Raw genomic sequence first — 27,759 nt, forward strand, 5'->3', positions numbered from 1 at the left:
TATAATAAGATGTATTGGTCATAATAAGATGTATTGATTATAATAAGATGTATTGGGCATAATAAGATGTGGTTATTATAATAAGATGTGTTGGTCATAATAAGATGTGGTTATTATAATACGATGTATTGGTCATAATAAGATGTGTTGGTTATAATAAGATGTGTGTATTGTAGTAAGATGTGTTGGTCATAATAAGATGTGTTGGTCATAATAAGATGTGTTGGTTATAATAATATGTGTTGGTCATAATAAGATGTGTTGGTCATAATAAGATGTGTTGGTTATAATAAGGTGTGTGTATTATAATAAGATGTGTTGGTCATAATAAGATGTGTTGGTTATAATAAGATGTGTTGGTCATAATAAGATGTGTTGGTCATAATAAGATGTGTTGGTCATAATAAGATCTGCTGGTCATAATAAGATGTATTGGTTAAAATAAGATGTGTTGGTTATAATAAGATGTGTGTATTATAATAAGATGTGTTGGTCATAATAAGATGTGTTGGTTATAATAAGGTGTGTGTATTATAATACGATGTATTGGTCATAATAAGATGTATTGGTCATAATAAAATGTGGTTATTATAATAAGATGTATTGGTCATAATAAGATGTATTGATTATAATAAGATGTATTGGGCATAATAAGATGTGGTTATTATAATAAGATGTGTTGGTCATAATAAGATGTGTTGGTCATAATAAGATCTGCTGCTCATAATAAGATGTGGTTATTATAATAAGAAGTGTTGGTTATAATAAGATGTGGTGATTATAATAAGATGTGTTGGTTATAATAAGATGTGGTGATTATAATAAGATGTGTGTATTATAATAAGATGTGTTGGCCATAATAAGATGTGTTGGTCATAATAAGATGTGTGTATTATAATAAGATGTGTTGGTCATAATAAGATGTGGTTATTATAATAAGATGTGTTGGTTATAATAAGATGTGGTGATTATAATAAGATGTATTGGTCATAATAAGATGTGTTGGTCATAATAAGATGTGGTTTTTATAATAAGATGTGTTGGTTATAATAAGATGTGGTGATTATAATAAAATGTGTTGGTTATAATAAGATGTGGTTATTATAATAAGATGTATTGGTCATAATAAGATGTGTTGGTTATAATAAGATGTGTGTATTATAATAAGATGTGTTGGTCATAATAAGATGTGTTGGTCATAATAAGATGTGTTGGTTATAATAAGATGTGTTGGTCATAATAAGATGTGTTGGTCATAATAAGATGTGTTGGTTATAATAAGGTGTGTGTGTTATAATAAGATGTGTTGGTCATAATAAGATGTGTTGGTCATAATAAGATCTGCTGGTCATAATAAGATGTATTGGTTAAAATAAGATGTGTTGATTATAATAAGATGTGTGTATTATAATAAGATGTGTTGGTCATAATAAGATGTGTTGGTTATAATAAGATGTGGTTATTATAATAAGATGTGTTGGTCATAATAAGATGTGTTGGTTATAATAAGATGTGTGTATTGTAATAAGATGTGTTGGTCATAATAAGATGTGTTGGTCATAATAAGATGTGTTGGTTATAATAAGATGTGTTGGTCATAATAAGATGTGTTGGTCATAATAAGATGTGGTTATTATAATGAGATGTATTGGTCATGATAAGATGTGTTGGTCATAATAAGATGTGGTTATTATAATAAGATGTATTGGTCATAATAAGATGTGTTTATTATAATAAGATGTGTTGGTCATAATAAGATGTGGTTATTATAATACGATGTATTGGTCATAATAAGATGTGGTTATTATAATGAGATGTGTTGGTCATAATAAGATCTGCTGGTCATAATAAGATGTGGTTATTATAATAAGATGTGTTGGTTATAATAAGATGTGGTGATTATAATAAGATGTATTGGTCATAATAAGATGTGTTGGTTATAATAAGATGTGTGTATTATAATAAGATGTGTTGGTCATAATAAGATGTGGTTATTATAATAAGATGTGTTGGTTATAATAAGATGTGGTGATTATAATAAGATGTATTGGTCATAATAAGATGTGTTGGTCATAATAAGATGTGGTTATTATAATAAGATGTGTTGGTTATAATAAGATGTGGTGATTATAATAAAATGTGTTGGTTATAATAAGATGTGGTTATTATAATAAGATGTATTGGTCATAATAAGATGTGTTGGTTATAATAAGATGTGTGTATTATAATAAGATGTGTTGGTCATAATAAGATGTGTTGGTCATAATAAGATGTGTTGGTTATAATAAGATGTGTTGGTCATAATAAGATGTGTTGGTCATAATAAGATGTGTTGTTTATAATAAGGTGTGTGTATTATAATAAGATGTGTTGGTCATAATAAGATGTGTTGGTTATAATAAGATGTGTGTATTATAATAAGATGTGTTGGTCATAATAACATGTGGTTATTATAATGAGATGTATTGGTCATAATAAGATGTGTTGGTCATAATAAGATGTGGTTATTATAATAAGATGTATTGGTCATAATAAGATGTGGTTATTATAATAAGATGTATTGGTCATAATAAGATGTGGTTATTATAATAAGATGTATTGGTCATAATAAGATGTCGTTATTATAATAAGATGTATTGGTCATAATAAGATGTGGTTATTATAATGAGATGTGTTGGTTATAATAAGATGTGTTGGTCATAGTAAGATCTGCTGGTCATAATAAGATGTATTGGTTAAAATAAGATGTGTTGATTATAATAAGATATGTGTATTATAATTAGATGTGTTGGTCATAGTAAGATGTGTTGGTCATAATAAGATGTGGTTATTATATTAAGATGTATTGGGCAAAATAAGATGTGGTTATTATAATAAGATGTGTTGGTCATAATAAGATGTGTTGGTCATAATAAGATGTGTTGGTTATAATAAGATGTGTTGGTCATAATAAGATGTGTTGGTCATAATAAGATGTGGTTATTATAATGAGATGTATTGGTGATAATAAGATGTGTTGGTCATAATAAGATGTGGTTATTATAATAAGATGTATTGGTCATAATAAGATGTGGTTATTATAATAAGATGTATTGGTCATAATAAGATGTGGTTATTATAATAAGATGTGTTGGTCATAATAAGATGTGGTTATTATAATACGATGTATTGGTCATAATAAGATGTGGTTATTATAATGAGATGTGTTGGTCATAATAAGATGTGTTGGTCATAATAAGATCTGCTGGTCATAATAAGATGTGGTTATTATAATAAGATGTGTTGGTTATAATAAGATGTGGTGATTATAATAAGATGTATTGGTCATAATAAGATGTGTTGGTTATAATAAGATGTGTGTATTATAATAAGATGTGTTGGTCATAATAAGATGTGGTTATTATAATAAGATGTATTGGTCATAATAAGATGTGTTGGTCATAATAAGATGTGGTTATTATAATAAGATGTGTTGGTTATAATAAGATGTGGTGATTACAATAAAATGTGTTGGTTATAATAAGATGTGGTTATTATAATAAGATGTATTGGTCATAATAAAATGTGTTGGTCATAATAAGATGTGTTGGTTATAATAAGATGTGTTGGTCATAATAAGATGTGTTGGTCATAATAAGATGTGTTGGTTATAATAAGGTGTGTGTATTATAATAAGATGTGTTGGTCATAATAAGATGTGTTGGTTATAATAAGATGTGTGTATTATAATAAGATGTATTGGGCATAATAAGATGTGGTTATTATAATAAGATGTATTGGTCATAATAAGATGTGGTTATTATAATAAGATGTGTTGGTCATAATAAGATGTGGTTATTATAATACGATGTATTGGTCATAATAAGATGTGGTTATTATAATGAGATGTATTGGTCATAATAAGATGTGTTGGTCATAATAAGATGTGGTTATTATAATAAGATGTATTGGTCATAATAAGATGTGGTTATCATAATAAGATGTATTGGTCATAATAAGATGTGGTTATTATATTAAGATGTATTGGTCATAATAAGATGTGGTTATTTTAATAAGATGTATTGGTCATACTAAGATGTGGTTATTATAATGAGATGTGTTGGTTATAATAAGATGTGTTGGTCATAATAAGATCTGCTGGTCATAATAAGATGTATTGGTTAAAATAAGATGTGTTGATTATAATAAGATGTGTGTATTATAATAAGATGTGTTGGTCATAATAAGATGTGTTGGTCATAATAAGATGTGGTTATTATAATAAGATGTATTGGGCATAATAAGATGTGGTTATTATAATAAGATGTATTGGTCATAATAAGATGTGGTTATTATAATAAGATGTGTTGGTCATAATAAGATGTGGTTATTATAATACGATGTATTGGTCATAATAAGATGTGGTTATTATAATGAGATGTGTTGGTCATAATAAGATGTGTTGGTCATAATAAGATCTGCTGCTCATAATAAGATGTGGTTATTATAATAAGATGTGTTGGTTATAATAAGATGTGGTGATTATAATAAGATGGATTGGTCATAATAAGATGTGTTGGTCATAATAAGATGTGGTTATTATCATAAGATGTATTGGTCATAATAAGATGTGTTGGTTATAATAAGATGTGTGTATTATAATAAGATGTGTTGGTCATAATAAGATGTGGTTATTATAATAAGATGTGTTGGTTATAATAAGATGTGGTGATTATAATGAGATGTATTGGTCATAATAAGATGTGTTGGTCATAATAAGAACTGGTTATTATAATGAGATGTGTTGGTTATAATAAGATGTGGTGATTATAATAAAATGTGTTGGTTATAATAAGATGTGGTTATTATAATAAGATGTGTTGGTCATAATAAGATGTGGTTATTATAATACGATGTGTTGGTCATAATAAGATGTGTTGGTTATAATAAGATGTGTGTATTGTAGTAAGATGTGATGGTCATAATAAGATGTGTTGGTCATAATAAGATGTGTTGGTTATAATAATATGTGTTGGTCATAATAAGATGTGTTGGTCATAATAAGATGTGTTGGTTATAATAAGGTGTGTGTATTATAATAAGATGTGTTGGTCATAATAAGATGTGTTGGTTATAATAAGATGTGTGTATTATAATAAGATGTGTTGGTCATAATAAGATGTGTTGGTCATAATAAGATGTGTTGGTCATAATAAGATCTGCTGGTCATAATAAGATGTATTGGTTAAAATAAGATGTGTTGGTTATAATAAGATGTGTGTATTATAATAAGATGTGTTGGTCATAATAAGATGTGTTGGTTATAATAAGGTGTGTGTATTATAATACGATGTATTGGTCATAATAAGATGTATTGGTCATAATAAAATGTGGTTATTATAATAAGATGTATTGGTCATAATAAGATGTATTGATTATAATAAGATGTATTGGGCATAATAAGATGTGGTTATTATAATAAGATGTGTTGGTCATAATAAGATGTGTTGGTCATAATAAGATCTGCTGCTCATAATAAGATGTGGTTATTATAATAAGAAGTGTTGGTTATAATAAGATGTGGTGATTATAATAAGATGTGTTGGTTATAATAAGATGTGGTGATTATAATAAGATGTGTGTATTATAATAAGATGTGTTGGCCATAATAAGATGTGTTGGTCATAATAAGATGTGTGTATTATAATAAGATGTGTTGGTCATAATAAGATGTGGTTATTATAATAAGATGTGTTGGTTATAATAAGATGTGGTGATTATAATAAGATGTATTGGTCATAATAAGATGTGTTGGTCATAATAAGATGTGGTTTTTATAATAAGATGTGTTGGTTATAATAAGATGTGGTGATTATAATAAAATGTGTTGGTTATAATAAGATGTGGTTATTATAATAAGATGTATTGGTCATAATAAGATGTGTTGGTTATAATAAGATGTGTGTATTATAATAAGATGTGTTGGTCATAATAAGATGTGTTGGTCATAATAAGATGTGTTGGTTATAATAAGATGTGTTGGTCATAATAAGATGTGTTGGTCATAATAAGATGTGTTGGTTATAATAAGGTGTGTGTATTATAATAAGATGTGTTGGTCATAATAAGATGTGTTGGTCATAATAAGATCTGCTGGTCATAATAAGATGTATTGGTTAAAATAAGATGTGTTGATTATAATAAGATGTGTGTATTATAATAAGATGTGTTGGTCATAATAAGATGTGTTGGTTATAATAAGATTTGGTTATTATAATAAGATGTGTTGGTCATAATAAGATGTGTTGGTTATAATAAGATGTGTGTATTGTAATAAGATGTGTTGGTCATAATAAGATGTGTTGGTCATAATAAGATGTGTTGGTTATAATAAGATGTGTTGGTCATAATAAGATGTGTTGGTCATAATAAGATGTTGTTATTATAATGAGATGTATTGGTCATGATAAGATGTGTTGGTCATAATAAGATGTGGTTATTATAATAAGATGTATTGGTCATAATAAGATGTGTTTATTATAATAAGATGTGTTGGTCATAATAAGATGTGGTTATTATAATACGATGTATTGGTCATAATAAGATGTGGTTATTATAATGAGATGTGTTGGTCATAATAAGATCTGCTGGTCATAATAAGATGTGGTTATTATAATAAGATGTGTTGGTTATAATAAGATGTGGTGATTATAATAAGATGTATTGGTCATAATAAGATGTGGTTATTATAATAAGATGTGTTGGTTATAATAAGATGTGGTGATTATAATAAGATGTATTGGTCATAATAAGATGTGTTGGTCATAATAAGATGTGGTTATTATAATAATATGTGTTGGTTATAATAAGATGTGGTGATTATAATAAAATGTGTTGGTTATAATAAGATGTGGTTATTATAATAAGATGTATTGGTCATAATAAGATGTGTTGGTTATAATAAGATGTGTGTATTATAATAAGATGTGTTGGTCATAATAAGATGTGTTGGTCATAATAAGATGTGTTGGTTATAATAAGATGTGTTGGTCATAATAAGATGTGTTGGTCATAATAAGATGTGTTGTTTATAATAAGGTGTGTGTATTATAATAAGATGTGTTGGTCATAATAAGATGTGTTGGTTATAATAAGATGTGTGTATTATAATAAGATGTGTTGGTCATAATAAGATGTGGTTATTATAATGAGATGTATTTGTCATAATAAGATGTGTTGGTCATAATAAGATGTGGTTATTATAATAAGATGTATTGGTCATAATAAGATGTGGTTATTATAATAAGATGTATTGGTCATAATAAGATGTGGTTATTATATAAAGATGTATTGGTCATAATAAGATGTGGTTATTATAATAAGATGTATTGGTCATAATAAGATGTGGTTATTATAATGAGATGTGTTGGTTATAATAAGATGTGTTGGTCATAGTAAGATCTGCTGGTCATAATAAGATGTATTGGTTAAAATAAGATGTGTTGATTATAATAAGATATGTGTATTATAATTAGATGTGTTGGTCATAGTAAGATGTGTTGGTCATAATAAGATGTGGTTATTATATTAAGATGTATTGGGCATAATAAGATGTGGTTATTATAATAAGATGTATTGGTCATAATAAGATGTGGTTATTATAATAAGATGTATTGGGCATAATAAGATGTGGTTATTATAATAAGATGTATTGGTCATAATAAGATGTGGTTATTATAATAAGATGTATTGGGCATAATAAGATGTGTGTATTATAATAAGATGTGTTGGTCATAATAAGATGTGTTGGTCATAATAAGATGTGTTGGTCATAATAAGATGTGTTGGTTATAATAAGATGTGTGTATTATAATAAGATGTGTTGGTCATAATAAGATGTGTTGGTTATAATAAGATGTGTGTATTATAATAAGATGTGTTGGTCATAATAAGATGTGTTGGTCATAATAAGATGTGTTGGTTATAATAAGATGTGTTGGTCATAATAAGATGTGTTGGTCATAATAAGATGTGGTTATTATAATGAGATGTATTGGTGATAATAAAATGTGTTGGTCATAATAAGATGTGGTTATTATAATAAGATGTATTGGTCATAATAAGATGTGGTTATTATAGTAAGATGTATTGGTCATAATAAGATGTGGTTATTATAATAAGATGTGTTGGTCATAATAAGATGTGGTTATTATAATACGATGTATTGGTCATAATAAGATGTGGTTATTATAATGAGATGTGTTGGTCATAATAAGATGTGTTGGTCATAATAAGATCTGCTGGTCATAATAAGATGTGGTTATTATAATAAGATGTGTTGGTTATAATAAGATGTGGTGATTATAATAAGATGTATTGGTCATAATAAGATGTGTTGGTTATAATAAGATGTGTGTATTATAATAAGATGTGTTGGTCATAATAAGATGTGGTTATTATAATAAGATGTATTGGTCATAATAAGATGTGTTGGTCATAATAAGATGTGGTTATTATAATAAGATGTGTTGGTTATAATAAGATGTGGTGATTACAATAAAATGTGTTGGTTATAATAAGATGTGGTTATTATAATAAGATGTATTGGTCATAATAAGATGTGTTGGTCATAATAAGATGTGTTGGTTATAATAAGATGTGTTGGTCATAATAAGATGTGTTGGTCATAATAAGATGTGTTGGTTATAATAAGGTGTGTGTATTATAATAAGATGTGTTGGTCATAATAAGATGTGTTGGTTATAATAAGATGTGTGTATTATAATAAGATGTATCGGGCATAATAAGATGTGGTTATTATAATAAGATGTATTGGTCATAATAAGATGTGGTTATTATAATAAGATGTGTTGGTCATAATAAGATGTGGTTATTATAATACGATGTATTGGTCATAATAAGATGTGGTTATTATAATGAGATGTATTGGTCATAATAAGATGTGTTGGTCATAATAAGATGTGGTTATTATAATAAGATGTATTGGTCATAATAAGATGTGGTTATTATAATAAGATGTATTGGTCATAATAAGATGTGGTTATTATAATAAGATGTATTGGTCATAATAAGATGTGGTTATTTTAATAAGATGTATTGGTCATACTAAGATGTGGTTATTATAATGAGATGTGTTGGTTATAATAAGATGTGTTGGTCATAATAAGATCTGCTGGTCATAATAAGATGTATTGGTTAAAATAAGATGTGTTGATTATAATAAGATGTGTGTATTATAATAAGATGTGTTGGTCATAATAAGATGTGGTTATTATAATAAGATGTATTGGTCATAATAAGATGTGGTTATTATAATAAGATGTGTTGGTCATAATAAGATGTGGTTATTATAATACGATGTATTGGTCATAATAAGATGTGGTTATTATAATGAGATGTGTTGGTCATAATAAGATGTGTTGGTCATAATAAGATCTGCTGCTCATAATAAGATGTGGTTATTATAATAAGATGTGTTGGTTATAATAAGATGTGGTGATTATAATAAGATGGATTGGTCATAATAAGATGTGTTGGTCATAATAAGATGTGGTTATTATCATAAGATGTATTGGTCATAATAAGATGTGTTGGTTATAATAAGATGTGTGTATTATAATAAGATGTGTTGGTCATAATAAGATGTGGTTATTATAATAAGATGTGTTGGTTATAATAAGATGTGGTGATTATAATGAGATGTATTGGTCATAATAAGATGTGTTGGTCATAATAAGAACTGGTTATTATAATGAGATGTGTTGGTTATAATAAGATGTGGTGATTATAATAAAATGTGTTGGTTATAATAAGATGTGGTTATTATAATAAGATGTATTGGTCATAATAAGATGTGTTGGTTATAATAAGATGTGTGTATTATAATAAGATGTGTTGGTCATAATAAGATGTGTTGGTCATAATAAGATGTGTTGGTCATAATAAGATCTGCTGGTCATAATAAGATGTATTGGTTAAAATAAGATGTGTTGGTTATAATAAGATGTGTGTATTATAATAAGATGTGTTGGTCATAATAAGATGTGTTGGTTATAATAAGGTGTGTGTATTATAATAAGATTTATTGGTCATAATAAGATGTGTTGGTCATAATAAGATGTGGTTATTATAATATGATGTATTGGTCATAAGATGTGGTTATCATAATGAGATGTGTTGGTTATAATAAGATGTGTTGGTCATAATAAGATCTGCTGGTCATAATAAGATGTATTGGTTAAAATAAGATGTGTTGATTATAATAAGATGTGTGTATTATAATAAGATGTGTTGGTCATAATAAGATGTGTTGGTCATAATAAGATGTGGTTATTATAATAAGATGTATTGGTCATAATAAGTTGTGGTTATTATAATAAGATGTATTGGTCATAATAAGATGTGGTTATTATAATAAGATGTGTTGGTCATAATAAGATGTGGTTATTATAATACGATGTATTGGTCATAATAAGATGTGGTTATTATAATGAGATGTGTTGGTCATAATAAGATGTGGTTATTATAATAAGATGTGTTGGTTATAATAAGATTTGGTGATTATAATAAGATGTGTTGGTTATAATAAGATGTGGTGATTATAATAAGATGTATTGGTCATAATAAGATGTGTTGGTTATAATAAGATGTGGTGATTATAATAAAATGTGTTGGTTATAATAAGATGTGGTTATTATAATAAGATGTATTGGTCATAATAAGATATGTTGGTTATAATAAGATGTGTGTATTATAATAAGATTTGTTGGTCATAATAAGATGTGTTGGTCATAATAAGATGTGTTGGTTATAATAAGATGTGTTGGTCATAATAAGATGTGTTGGTCATAATAAGATGTGGTTATTATAATAAGATGTATTGGTCATAATAAGATGTGGTTATTATAATAAGATGTATTGGTCATAATAAGATGTGGTTATTATAATAAGATGTATTGGTCATAATAAGATGTGGTTATTATAATGAGATGTGTTGGTTATAATAAGATGTGTTGGTCATAATAAGATCTGCTGGTCATAATAAGATGTATTGGTTAAAATAAGATGTGTTGATTATAACAAGATGTGTGTATTATAATAGGATGTGTTGGTCATAATAAGATGTGTTGGTCATAATAAGATGTGGTTATTATAATAAGATGTATTGGGCATAATAAGATGTGGTTATTATAATAAGATGTATTGGTCATAATAAGATGTGGTTATTATAATAAGATGTGTTGGTCATAATAAGATGTGGTTATTATAATACGATGTATTGGTCATAATAACATGTGGTTATTATAATGAGATGTGTTGGTCATAATAAGATGTGTTGGTCATAATAAGATCTGCTGCTCATAATAAGATGTGTGTATTATAATAAGATGTGTTGGTCATAATAAGATGTGGTTATTATAATAAGATGTGTTGGTTATAATAAGATTTGGTGATTATAATAAAATGTGTTGGTTATAATAAGATGTGGTTATTATAATAAGATGTATTGGTCATAATAAGATGTGTTGGTTATAATAAGATGTGTGTATTGTAATAAGATGTGTTGGTCATAATAAGATGTGTTGGTCATAATAAGATGTGTTGGTTACAATAAGATGTGTTGGTCATAATAAGATGTGTTGGTCATAATAAGATGTGTTGGTTATAATAAGGTGTGTTTATTATAATAAGATGTGTTGGTCATAATAAGATGTGTTGGTTATAATAAGATGTGTGTATTATAATAAGATGTGTTGGTCATAATAAGATGTGTTGGTCATAATAAGATGTGTTGGTCATAATAAGATCTGCTGGTCATAATAAGATGTATTGGTTAAAATAAGATGTGTTGGTTATAATAAGATGTGTGTATTATAATAAGATGTGTTGGTCATAATAAGATGTGTTGGTTATAATAAGGTGTGTGTATTATAATACGATGTATTGGTCATAATAAGATGTATTGGTCATAATAAAATGTGGTTATTATAATAAGATGTATTGGTCATAATAAGATGTATTGATTATAATAAGATGTATTGGGCATAATAAGATGTGGTTATCATAATAAGATGTGTTGGTCATAATAAGATGTGGTTATTATAATACGATGTATTGGTCATAATAAGATGTGTTGGTTATAATAAGATGTGTGTATTGTAGTAAGACGTGTTGGTCATAATAAGATGTGTTGGTCATAATAAGATGTGTTGGTTATAATAAGATGTGTTGGTCATAATAAGATGTGTTGGTCATAATAAGATGTGTTGGTTATAATAAGGTGTGTGTATTATAATAAGATGTGTTGGTCATAATAAGATGTGTTGGTTATAATAAGATGTGTGTATTATAATAAGATGTGTTGGTCATAATAAGATGTGTTGGTCATAATAAGATGTGTTGGTCATAATAAGATCTGCTGGTCATAATAAGATGTATTGGTTAAAATAAGATGTGTTGGTTATAATAAGATGTGTGTATTATAATAAGATGTGTTGGTCATAATAAGATGTGTTGGTTATAATAAGGTGTGTGTATTATAATACGATGTATTGGTCATAATAAGATGTATTGGTCATAATAAAATGTGGTTATTATAATAAGATGTATTGGTCATAATAAGATGTATTGATTATAATAAGATGTATTGGGCATAATAAGATGTGGTTATTATAATAAGATGTGTTGGTCATAATAAGATGTGTTGGTCATAATAAGATCTGCTGCTCATAATAAGATGTGGTTATTATAATAAGATGTGTTGGTTATAATAAGATGTGGTGATTATAATAAGATGTGTTGGTTATAATAAGATGTGGTGATTATAATAAGATGTGTGTATTATAATAAGATGTGTTGGCCATAATAAGATGTGTTGGTCATAATAAGATGTGTGTATTATAATAAGATGTGTTGGTCATAATAAGATGTGGTTATTATAATAAGATGTGTTGGTTATAATAAGATGTGGTGATTATAATAAGATGTATTGGTCATAATAAGATGTGTTGGTCATAATAAGATGTGGTTTTTATAATAAGATGTGTTGGTTATAATAAGATGTGGTTATTATAATAAAATGTGTTGGTTATAATAAGATGTGGTTATTATAATAAGATGTATTGGTCATAATAAGATGTGTTGGTTATAATAAGATGTGTGTATTATAATAAGATGTGTTGGTCATAATAAGATGTGTTGGTCATAATAAGATGTGTTGGTTATAATAAGATGTGTTGGTCATACTAAGATGTGTTGGTCATAATAAGATGTGTTGGTTATAATAAGGTGTGTGTATTATAATAAGATGTGTTGGTCATAATAAGATGTGTTGGTCATAATAAGATGTATTGGTTAAAATAAGATGTGTTGGTTATAATAAGATGTGTGTATTATAATAAGATGTGTTGGTCATAATAAGATGTGTTGGTTATAATAAGGTGTGTGTATTATAATAAGATGTATTGGTCATAATAAGATGTGTTGGTCATAGTAAGATGTCGTTATTATAATATGATGTGTTGGTCATAATAAGATGTCGTTATTATAATAAGATGTATTGGTCATAATAAGATGTATTGATTATAATAAGATGTATTGGGCATAATAAGATGTGGTTATCATAATAAGATGTATTGGTCATAATAAGATGTGGTTATTATAATAAGATGTGTTGGTCATAATAAGATGTGGTTATTATAATATGATGTATTGGTCATAATAAGATGTGGTTATTATAATGAGATGTGTTGGTCATAATAAGATGTGTTGGTCATAATAAGATCTGCTGCTCATAATAAGATGTGGTCATTATAATAAGATGTGTTGGTTATAATAAGATGTGTTGGTCATAATAAGATGTGGTTATTATAATAAGATGTATTGGTCATAATAAGATGTGTTGGTTATAATAAGATGTGTGTATTATAATAAGATGTGTTGGTCATAATAAGATGTGTTGGTCATAATAAGATGTGTTGGTTATAATAAGATGTGTTGGTCATAATAAGATGTGTTGGTCATAATGAGATGTGGTTATTATAATGAGATGTATTGGTCATGATAAGATGTGTTGGTCATAATAAGATGTGGTTATTATAATAAGATGTATTGGTCATAATAAGATGTGTTTATTATAATAAGATGTGTTGGTCATAATAAGATGTGATTATTATAATACGATGTATTGGTCATAATAAGATGTGGTTATTATAATGAGATGTGTTGGTCATAATAAGATCTGCTGGTCATAATAAGATGTGGTTATTATAATAAGATGTGTTGGTTATAATAAGATGTGGTGATTATAATAAGATGTATTGGTCATAATAAGATGTGTTGGTTATAATAAGATGTGTGTATTATAATAAGATGTGTTGGTCATAATAAGATGTGGTTATTATAATAAGATGTGTTGGTTATAATAAGATGTGGTGATTATAATAAGATGTATTGGTCATAATAAGATGTGTTGGTCATAATAAGATGTGGTTATTATAATAAGATGTGTTGGTTATAATAAGATGTGTTGATTATAATAAAATGTGTTGGTTATAATAAGATGTGGTTATTATAATAAGATGTATTGGTCATAATAAGATGTGTTGGTTATAATAAGATGTGTGTATTATAATAAGATGTGTTGGTCATAATAACATGTGTTGGTCATAATAAGATGTGTTGGTCATAATAAGATGTGTTGGTCATAATAAGATGTGTTGTTTATAATAAGGTGTGTGTATTATAATAAGATGTGTTGGTCATAATAAGATGTGTTGGTTATAATAAGATGTGTGTATTATAATAAGATGTGTTGGTCATAATAAGATGTGGTTATTATAATGAGATGTATTGGTCATAATAAGATGTGTTGGTCATAATAAGATGTGGTTATTATAATAAGATGTATTGGTCATAATAAGATGTGGTTATTATAATAAGATGTATTGGTCATAATAAGATGTGGTTACTATAATAAGATGTATTGGTCATAATAAGATGTGTTGGTTATAATAAGATGTGTTGGTCATAATAAGATGTATTGGTCATAATAAGATGTGGTTATTATAATAAGATGTATTGGTCATAATAAGATGTGGTTATTTTAATAAGATGTATTGGTCATACTAAGATGTGGTTATTATAATGAGATGTGTTGGTTATAATAAGATGTGTTGGTCATAATAAGATCTGCTGGTCATAATAAGATGTATTGGTTAAAATAAGATGTGTTGATTATAATAAGATGTGTGTATTATAATAAGATGTGTTGGTCATAATAAGATGTGTTGGTCATAATAAGATGTGGTTATTATAATAAGATGTATTGGGCATAATAAGATGTGGTTATTATAATAAGATGTATTGGTCATAATAAGATGTGGTTATTATAATAAGATGTGTTGGTCATAATAAGATGTGGTTATTATAATACGATGTATTGGTCATAATAAGATGTGGTTATTATAATGAGATGTGTTGGTCATGATAAGATGTGTTGGTCATAATAAGATCTGCTGCTCATAATAAGATGTGGTTATTATAATAAGATGTGTTGGTTATAATAAGATGTGGTGATTATAATAAGATGGATTGGTCATAATAAGATGTGTTGGTCATAATAAGATGTGGTTATTATAATAAGATGTATTGGTCATAATAAGATGTGGTTATTATAATGAGATGTGTTGGTCATAATAAGATCTGCTGGTCATAATAAGATGTGGTTATTATAATAAGATGTGTTGGTTATAATAAGATGTGGTGATTATAATAAGATGTATTGGTCATAATAAGATGTGTTGGTTATAATAAGATGTGTGTATTATAATAAGATGTGTTGGTCATAATAAGATGTGTGTATTATAATAAGATGTGTTGGTCATAATAAGATGTGTTGGTCATAATAAGATGTGTTGGTTATAATAAGATGTGTTGGTCATAATAAGATGTGTTGGTCATAATAAGATGTGGTTATTATAATGAGATGTATTGGTGATAATAAGATGTGTTGGTCATAATAAGATGTGGTTATTATAATAAGATGTATTGGTCATAATAAGATGTGGTTATTATAATAAGATGTATTGGTCATAATAAGATGTGGTTATTATAATAAGATGTGTTGGTCATAATAAGATGTGGTTATTATAATACGATGTATTGGTCATAATAAGATGTGGTTATTATAATGAGATGTGTTGGTCATAATAAGATGTGTTGGTCATAATAAGATCTGCTGGTCATAATAAGATGTGGTTATTATAATAAGATGTGTTGGTTATAATAAGATGTGGTGATTATAATAAGATGTATTGGTCATAATAAGATGTGTTGGTTATAATAAGATGTGTGTGTTATAATAAGATGTGTTGGTCATAATAAGATTTGGTTATTATAATAAGATGTATTGGTCATAATAAGATGTGTTGGTCATAATAAGATGTGGTTATTATAATAAGATGTGTTGGTTATAATAAGATGTGGTGATTACAATAAAATGTGTTGGTTATAATAAGATACAGTTATTATAATAAGATGTATTGGTCATAATAAGATGTGTTGGTCATAATAAGATGTGTTGGTTATAATAAGATGTGTTGGTCATAATAAGATGTGTTGGTCATAATAAGATGTGTTGGTTATAATAAGGTGTGTGTATTATAATAAGATGTGTTGGTCATAATAAGATGTGTTGGTTATAATAAGATGTGTGTATTATAATAAGATGTATTGGGCATAATAAGATGTGGTTATTATAATAAGATGTGTTGGTCATAATAAGATGTGGTTATTATAATACGATGTATTGGTCATAATAAGATGTGGTTATTATAATGAGATGTATTGGTCATAATAAGATGTGTTGGTCATAATAAGATGTGGTTATTATAATAAGATGTATTGGTCATAATAAGATGTGGTTATTATAATAAGATGTATTGGTCATAATAAGATGTGGTTATTATAATAAGATGTATTGGTCATAATAAGATGTGGTTATTTTAATAAGATGTATTGGTCATACTAAGATGTGGTTATTATAATGAGATGTGTTGGTTATAATAAGATGTGTTGGTCATAATAAGATCTGCTGGTCATAATAAGATGTATTGGTTAATATAAGATGTGTTGATTATAATAAGATGTGTGTATTATAATAAGATGTGTTGGTCATAATAAGATGTGTTGGTCATAATAAGATGTGGTTATTATAATAAGATGTATTGGGCATAATAAGATGTGGTTATTATAATAAGATGTATTGGTCATAATAAGATGTGGTTATTATAATAAGATGTGTTGGTCATAATAAGATGTGGTTATTATAATACGATGTATTGGTCATAATAAGATGTGGTTATTATAATGAGATGTGTTGGTCATAATAAGATGTGTTGGTCATAATAAGATCTGCTGCTCATAATAAGATGTGGTTATTATAATAAGATGTGTTGGTTATAATAAGATGTGGTGATTATAATAAGATGGATTGGTCATAATAAGATGTGTTGGTCATAATAAGATGTGGTTATTATCATAAGATGTATTGGTCATAATAAGATGTGTTGGTTATAATAAGATGTGTGTATTATAATAAGATGTGTTGGTCATAATAAGATGTGGTTATTATAATAAGATGTGTTGGTTATAATAAGATGTGGTGATTATAATGAGATGTATTGGTCATAATAAGATGTGTTGGTCATAATAAGAACTGGTTATTATAATGAGATGTGTTGGTTATAATAAGATGTGGTGATTATAATAAAATGTGTTGGTTATAATAAGATGTGGTTATTATAATAAGATGTATTGGTCATAATAAGATGTGTTGGTTATAATAAGATGTGTGTATTATAATAAGATGTGTTGGTCATAATAAGATGTGTTGGTCATAATAAGATGTGTTGGTCATAATAAGATCTGCTGGTCATAATAAGATGTATTGGTTAAAATAAGATGTGTTGGTTATAATAAGATGTGTGTATTATAATAAGATGTGTTGGTCATAATAAGATGTGTTGGTTATAATAAGGTGTGTGTATTATAATAAGATGTATTGGTCATAATAAGATGTGTTGGTTATAATAAGATGTGGTGATTATAATAAAATGTGTTGGTTATAATAAGATGTGTTGGTTATAATAAGATGTATTGGTCATAATAAGATATGTTGGTTATAATAAGATGTGTGTATTATAATAAGATTTGTTGGTCATAATAAGATGTGTTGGTCATAATAAGATGTGGTTATTATAATATGATGTATTGGTCATAAGATGTGGTTATCATAATGAGATGTGTTGGTTATAATCAGATGTGTTGGTCATAATAAGATCTGCTGGTCATAATAAGATGTATTGGTTAAAATAAGATGTGTTGATTATAATAAGATGTGTGTATTATAATAAGATATGTTGGTCATAATAAGATGTGTTGGTCATAATAAGATGTGGTTATTATAATAAGATGTATTGGTCATAATAAGTTGTGGTTATTATAATAAGATGTATTGGTCATAATAAGATGTGGTTATTATAATAAGATGTGTTGGTCATAATAAGATGTGGTTATTATAATACGATGTATTGGTCATAATAAGATGTGGTTATTATAATGAGATGTGTTGGTCATAATAAGATGTGTTGGTCATAATAAGATCTGCTGGTCATAATAAGATGTGGTTATTATAATAAGATGTGTTGGTTATAATAAGATGTGGTGATTATAATAAGATGTATTGGTCATAATAAGATGTGTTGGTTATAATAAGATGTGGTGATTATAATAAAATGTGTTGGTTATAATAAGATGTGGTTATTATAATAAGATGTATTGGTCATAATAAGATATGTTGGTTATAATAAGATGTGTGTATTATAATAAGATTTGTTGGTCATAATAAGATGTGTTGGTCATAATAAGATGTGTTGGTTATAATAAGATGTGTTGGTCATAATAAGATGTGTTGGTCATAATAAGATGTGTGTATTATAATAAGATGTGTTGGTCATAATAAGATGTGTTGGTTATAATAAGATGTGTGTATTATAATAAATTGTGTTGGTCATAATAAGATGTGGTTATTATAATTAGATGTATTGGTCATAATAATATGTGTTGGTCATAATAAGATGTGGTTATTATAATAAGATGTATTGGTCATAATAAGATGTGGTTATTATAATAATATGTATTGGTCATAATAAGATGTGGTTATTATAATAAGATGTATTGGTCATAATAAGATGTGGTTATTATAATAAGATGTATTGGTCATAATAAGATGTGGTTATTATAATGAGATGTGTTGGTTATAATAAGATGTGTTGGTCATAATAAGATCTGCTGGTCATAATAAGATGTATTGGTTAAAATAAGATGTGTTGATTATAATAAGATGTGTGTATTATAATAGGATGTGTTGGTCATAATAAGATGTGTTGGTCATAATAAGATGTGGTTATTATAATAAGATGTATTGGGCATAATAAGATGTGGTTATTATGATAAGATGTATTGGTCATAATAAGATGTGGTTATTATAATAAGATGTGTTGGTCATAATAATATGTGGTTATTATAATACGATGTATTGGTCATAATAACATGTGGTTATTATAATGAGATGTGTTGGTCATAATAAGATGTTTTGGTCATAATAAGATCTGCTGCTCATAATAAGATGTGTGTATTATAATAAGATGTGTTGGTCATAATAAGATGTGGTTATTATAATAAGATGTGTTGGTTATAATAAGATGTGGTGATTATAATAAGATGTATTGGTCATAATAAGATGTGTTGGTCATAATAAGATGTGGTTATTATAATAAGATGTGTTGGTTATAATAAGATGTGGTGATTATAATAAAATGTGTTGGTTATAATAAGATGTGGTTATTATAATAAGATGTATTGGTCATAATAAGATGTGTTGGTTATAATAAGATGTGTGTATTGTAATAAGATGTGTTGGTCATAATAAGATGTGTTGGTCATAATAAGATGTGTTGGTTACAATAAGATGTGTTGCTCATAATAAGATGTTTTGGTCATAATAAGATGTGTTGGTTATAATAAGGTGTGCGTATTATAATAAGATGTGTTGGTCATAATAAGATGTGTTGGTTATAATAAGATGTGTGTATTATAATAAGATGTGTTGGTCATAATAAGATGTGTTGGTCATAATAAGATGTGTTGGTCATAATAAGATCTGCTGGTCATAATAAGATGTATTGGTTAAAATAAGATGTGTTGGTTATAATAAGATGTGTGTATTATAATAAGATGTGTTGGTCATAATAAGATGTGTTGGTTATAATAAGGTGTGTGTATTATAATACGATGTATTGGTCATAATAAGATGTATTGGTCATAATAAAATGTGGTTATTATAATAAGATGTATTGGTCATAATAAGATGTATTGATTATAATAAGATGTATTGGGCATAATAAGATGTGGTTATTATAATAAGATGTGTTGGTCATAATAAGATGTGGTTATTATAATACGATGTATTGGTCATAATAAGATGTGTTGGTTATAATAAGATGTGTGTATTGTAGTAAGACGTGTTGGTCATAATAAGATGTGTTGGTCATAATAAGATGTGTTGGTTATAATAAGATGTGTTGGTCATAATAAGATGTGTTGGTCATAATAAGATGTGTTGGTTATAATAAGGTGTGTGTATTATAATAAGATGTGTTGGTCATAATAAGATGTGTTGGTTATAATAAGATGTGTGTATTATAATAAGATGTGTTGGTCATAATAAGATGTGTTGGTCATAATAAGATGTGTTGGTCATAATAAGATCTGCTGGTCATAATAAGATGTATTGGTTAAAATAAGATGTGTTGGTTATAATAAGTTGTGTGTATTATAATAAGATGTGTTGGTCATAATAAGATGTGTTGGTTATAATAAGGTGTGTGTATTATAATACGATGTATTGGTCATAATAAGATGTATTGGTCATAATAATATGTGGTTATTATAATAAGATGTATTGGTCATAATAAGATGTATTGATTATAATAAGATGTATTGGGCATAATAACATGTGGTTATTATAATAAGATGTGTTGGTCATAATAAGATGTGTTGGTCATAATAAGATCTGCTGCTCATAATAAGATGTGGTTATTATAATAAGATGTGTTGGTTATAATAAGATGTGGTGATTATAATAAGATGTGTTGGTTATAATAAGATGTGGTGATTATAATAAGATGTGTGTATTATAATAAGATGTGTTGGCCATAATAAGATGTGTTGGTCATAATAAGATGTGTGTATTATAATAAGATGTGTTGGTCATAATAAGATGTGGTTATTATAATAAGATGTGTTGGTTATAATAAGATGTGGTGATTATAATAAGATGTATTGGTCATAATAAGATGTGTTGGTTATAATAAGATGTGTGTATTATAATAAGATGTGTTGGTCATAATAAGATGTGTTGGTCATAATAAGATGTGTTGGTTATAATAAGATGTGTTGGTCATAATAAGATGTGTTGGTCATAATAAGATGTGTTGGTTATAATAAGGTGTGTGTATTATAATAAGATGTGTTGGTCATAATAAGATGTGTTGGTTATAATAAGATGTGTGTATTATATAAGATGTGTTGGTCATAATAAGATGTGTTGGTCATAATAAGATGTGTTGGTCATAATAAGATGTATTGGTTAAAATAAGATGTGTTGGTTATAACAAGATGTGTGTATTATAATAAGATGTGTTGGTCATAATAAGATGTGTTGGTTATAATAAGGTGTGTGTATTATAATAAGATGTAATGGTCATAATAAGATGTGTTGGTCATAGTAAGATGTCGTTATTATAATATGATGTGTTGGTCATAATAAGATGTCGTTATTATAATAAGATGTATTGGTCATAATAAGATGTATTGATTATAATAAGATGTATTGGGCATAATAAGATGTGGTTATTATAATAAGATGTATTGGTCATAATAAGATGTGGTTATTATAATAAGATGTGTTGGTCATAATAAGATGTGGTTATTATAATACGATGTATTGGTCATAATAAGATGTGGTTATTATAATGAGATGTGTTGGTCATAATAAGATGTGTTGGTCATAATAAGATCTGCTGCTCATAATAAGATGTGGTCATTATAATAAGATGTGTTGGTTATAATAAGATGTGTTGGTCATAATAAGATGTGGTTATTATAATAAGATGTATTGGTCATAATAAGATGTGTTGGTTATAATAAGATGTGTGTATTATAATAAGATGTGTTGGTCATAATAAGATGTGTTGGTCATAATAAGATGTATTGGTTAAAATAAGATGTGTTGGTTATAATAAGATGTGTGTATTATAATAAGATGTGTTGGTCATAATAAGATGTGTTGGTTATAATAAGGTGTGTGTATTATAATACGATGTATTGGTCATAATAAGATGTATTGGTCATAATAATATGTGGTTATTATAATAAGATGTATTGGTCATAATAAGATGTATTGATTATAATAAGATGTATTGGGCATAATAAGATGTGGTTATTATAATAAGATGTGTTGGTCATAATAAGATGTGTTGGTCATAATAAGATCTGCTGCTCATAATAAGATGTGGTTATTATAATAAGATGTGTTGGTTATAATAAGATGTGGTGATTATAATAAGATGTGTTGGTTATAATAAGATGTGGTGATTATAATAAGATGTGTGTATTATAATAAGATGTGTTGGCCATAATAAGATGTGTTGGTCATAATAAGATGTGTGTATTATAATAAGATGTGTTGGTCATAATAAGATGTGGTTATTATAATAAGATGTGTTGGTTATAATAAGATGTGGTGATTATAATAAGATGTATTGGTCATAATAAGATGTGTTGGTTATAATAAGATGTGTGTATTATAATAAGATGTGTTGGTCATAATAAGATGTGTTGGTCATAATAAGATGTGTTGGTTATAATAAGATGTGTTGGTCATAATAAGATGTGTTGGTTATAATAAGGTGTGTGTATTATAATAAGATGTGTTGGTCATAATAAGATGTGTTGGTTATAATAAGATGTGTGTATTATAATAAGATGTATTGGGCATAATAAGATGTGGTTATTATAATAAGATGTATTGGTCATAATAAGATGTGGTTATTATAATAAGATGTGTTGGTCATAATAAGATGTGGTTATTATAATACGATGTATTGGTCATAATAAGATGTGGTTATTATAATGAGATGTATTGGTCATAATAAGATGTGTTGGTCATAATAAGATGTGGTTATTATAATAAGATGTATTGGTCATAATAAGATGTGGTTATTATAATAAGATGTATTGGTCATAATAAGATGTGGTTATTATAATAAGATGTATTGGTCATAATAAGATGTGGTTATTTTAATAAGATGTATTGGTCATACTAAGATGTGGTTATTATAATGAGATGTGTTGGTTATAATAAGATGTGTTGGTCATAATAAGATCTGCTGGTCATAATAAGATGTATTGGTTAAAATAAGATGTGTTGATTATAATAAGATGTGTGTATTATAATAAGATGTGTTGGTCATAATAAGATGTGGTTATTATAATAAGATGTATTGGGCATAATAAGATGTGGTTATTATAATAAGATGTATTGGTCATAATAAGATGTGGTTATTATAATAAGATGTGTTGGTCATAATAAGATGTGGTTATTATAATACGATGTATTGGTCATAATAAGATGTGGTTATTATAATGAGATGTGTTGGTCATAATAAGATGTGTTGGTCATAATAAGATCTGCTGCTCATAATAAGATGTGGTTATTATAATAAGATGTGTTGGTTATAATAAGATGTGGTGATTATAATAAGATGGATTGGTCATAATAAGATGTGTTGGTCATAATAAGATGTGGTTATTATCATAAGATGTATTGGTCATAATAAGATGTGTTGGTTATAATAAGATGTGTGTATTATAATAAGATGTGTTGGTCATAATAAGATGTGGTTATTATAATAAGATGTGTTGGTTATAATAAGATGTGGTGATTATAATGAGATGTATTGGTCATAATAAGATGTGTTGGTCATAATAAGAACTGGTTATTATAATGAGATGTGTTGGTTATAATAAGATGTGGTGATTATAATAAAATGTGTTGGTTATAATAAGATGTGGTTATTATAATAAGATGTATTGGTCATAATAAGATGTGTTGGTTATAATAAGATGTGTGTATTATAATAAGATGTGTTGGTCATAATAAGATGTGTTGGTCATAATAAGATGTGTTGGTCATAATAAGATCTGCTGGTCATAATAAGATGTATTGGTTAAAATAAGATGTGTTGGTTATAATAAGATGTGTGTATTATAATAAGATGTGTTGGTCATAATAAGATGTGTTGGTTATAATAAGGTGTGTGTATTATAATAAGATGTATTGGTCATAATAAGATGTGTTGGTTATAATAAGATGTGGTGATTATAATAAAATGTGTTGGTTATAATAAGATGTGGTTATTATAATAAGATGTATTGGTCATAATAAGATATGTTGGTTATAATAAGATGTGTGTATTATAATAAGATTTGTTGGTCATAATAAGATGTGTTGGTCATAATAAGATGTGGTTATTATAATATGATGTATTGGTCATAAGATGTGGTTATCATAATGAGATGTGTTGGTTATAATCAGATGTGTTGGTCATAATAAGATCTGCTGGTCATAATAAGATGTATTGGTTAAAATAAGATGTGTTGATTATAATAAGATGTGTGTATTATAATAAGATATGTTGGTCATAATAAGATGTGTTGGTCATAATAAGATGTGGTTATTATAATAAGATGTATTGGTCATAATAAGTTGTGGTTATTATAATAAGATGTATTGGTCATAATAAGATGTGGTTATTATAATAAGATGTGTTGGTCATAATAAGATGTGGTTATTATAATACGATGTATTGGTCATAATAAGATGTGGTTATTATAATGAGATGTGTTGGTCATAATAAGATGTGTTGGTCATAATAAGATCTGCTGGTCATAATAAGATGTGGTTATTATAATAAGATGTGTTGGTTATAATAAGATGTGGTGATTATAATAAGATGTATTGGTCATAATAAGATGTGTTGGTTATAATAAGATGTGGTGATTATAATAAAATGTGTTGGTTATAATAAGATGTGGTTATTATAATAAGATGTATTGGTCATAATAAGATATGTTGGTTATAATAAGATGTGTGTATTATAATAAGATTTGTTGGTCATAATAAGATGTGTTGGTCATAATAAGATGTGTTGGTTATAATAAGATGTGTTGGTCATAATAAGATGTGTTGGTCATAATAAGATGTGTGTATTATAATAAGATGTGTTGGTCATAATAAGATGTGTTGGTTATAATAAGATGTGTGTATTATAATAAATTGTGTTGGTCATAATAAGATGTGGTTATTATAATTAGATGTATTGGTCATAATAATATGTGTTGGTCATAATAAGATGTGGTTATTATAATAAGATGTATTGGTCATAATAAGATGTGGTTATTATAATAATATGTATTGGTCATAATAAGATGTGGTTATTATAATAAGATGTATTGGTCATAATAAGATGTGGTTATTATAATAAGATGTATTGGTCATAATAAGATGTGGTTATTATAATGAGATGTGTTGGTTATAATAAGATGTGTTGGTCATAATAAGATCTGCTGGTCATAATAAGATGTATTGGTTAAAATAAGATGTGTTGATTATAATAAGATGTGTGTATTATAATAGGATGTGTTGGTCATAATAAGATGTGTTGGTCATAATAAGATGTGGTTATTATAATAAGATGTATTGGGCATAATAAGATGTGGTTATTATAATAAGATGTATTGGTCATAATAAGATGTGGTTATTATAATAAGATGTGTTGGTCATAATAATAGGTGGTTATTATAATACGATGTATTGGTCATAATAACATGTGGTTATTATAATGAGATGTGTTGGTCATAATAAGATGTGTGTATTATAATAGGATGTTTTGGTCATAATAAGATCTGCTGCTCATAATAAGATGTGTGTATTATAATAAGATGTGTTGGTCATAATAAGATGTGGTTATTATAATAAGATGTGTTGGTTATAATAAGATGTGGTGATTATAATAAGATGTATTGGTCATAATAAGATGTGTTGGTCATAATAAGATGTGGTTATTATAATAAGATGTGTTGGTTATAATAAGATGTGGTGATTATAATAAAATGTGTTGGTTATAATAAGATGTGGTTATTATAATAAGATGTATTGGTCATAATAAGATGTGTTGGTTATAATAAGATGTGTGTATTGTAATAAGATGTGTTGGTCATAATAAGATGTGTTGGTCATAATAAGATGTGTTGGTTACAATAAGATGTGTTGCTCATAATAAGATGTTTTGGTCATAATAAGATGTGTTGGTTATAATAAGGTGTGTGTATTATAATAAGATGTGTTGGTCATAATAAGATGTGTTGGTTATAATAAGATGTGTGTATTATAATAAGATGTGTTGGTCATAATAAGATGTGTTGGTCACAATAAGATGTGTTGGTCATAATAAGATCTGCTGGTCATAATAAGATGTATTGGTTAAAATAAGATGTGTTGGTTATAATAAGATGTGTGTATTATAATAAGATGTGTTGGTCATAATAAGATGTGTTGGTTATAATAAGGTGTGTGTATTATAATACGATGTATTGGTCATAATAAGATGTATTGGTCATAATAAAATGTGGTTATTATAATAAGATGTATTGGTCATAATAAGATGTATTGATTATAATAAGATGTATTGGGCATAATAAGATGTGGTTATTATAATAAGATGTGTTGGTCATAATAAGATGTGGTTATTATAATACGATGTATTGGTCATAATAAGATGTGTTGGTTATAAAAAGATGTGTGTATTGTAGTAAGACGTGTTGGTCATAATAAGATGTGTTGGTCATAATAAGATGTGTTGGTTATAATAAGATGTGTTGGTCATAATAAGATGTGTTGGTCATAATAAGATGTGTTGGTTATAATAAGGTGTGTGTATTATAATAAGATGTGTTGGTCATAATAAGATGTGTTGGTTATAATAAGATGTGTGTATTATAATAAGATGTGTTGGTCATAATAAGATGTGTTGGTCATAATAAGATGTGTTGGTCATAATAAGATCTGCTGGTCATAATAAGATGTATTGGTTAAAATAAGATGTGTTGGTTATAATAAGTTGTGTGTATTATAATAAGATGTGTTGGTCATAATAAGATGTGTTGGTTATAATAAGGTGTGTGTATTATAATACGATGTATTGGTCATAATAAGATGTATTGGTCATAATAATATGTGGTTATTATAATAAGATGTATTGGTCATAATAAGATGTATTGATTATAATAAGATGTATTGGGCATAATAAGATGTGGTTATTATAATAAGATGTGTTGGTCATAATAAGATGTGTTGGTCATAATAAGATCTGCTGCTCATAATAAGATGTGGTTATTATAATAAGATGTGTTGGTTATAATAAGATGTGGTGATTATAATAAGATGTGTTGGTTATAATAAGATGTGGTGATTATAATAAGATGTGTGTATTATAATAAGATGTGTTGGCCATAATAAGATGTGTTGGTCATAATAAGATGTGTGTATTATAATAAGATGTGTTGGTCATAATAAGA

This window comes from Lampris incognitus, chromosome 12, assembly GCF_029633865.1.
Source record: "Lampris incognitus isolate fLamInc1 chromosome 12, fLamInc1.hap2, whole genome shotgun sequence".
Lineage (NCBI taxonomy): Eukaryota > Metazoa > Chordata > Actinopteri > Lampriformes > Lampridae > Lampris > Lampris incognitus.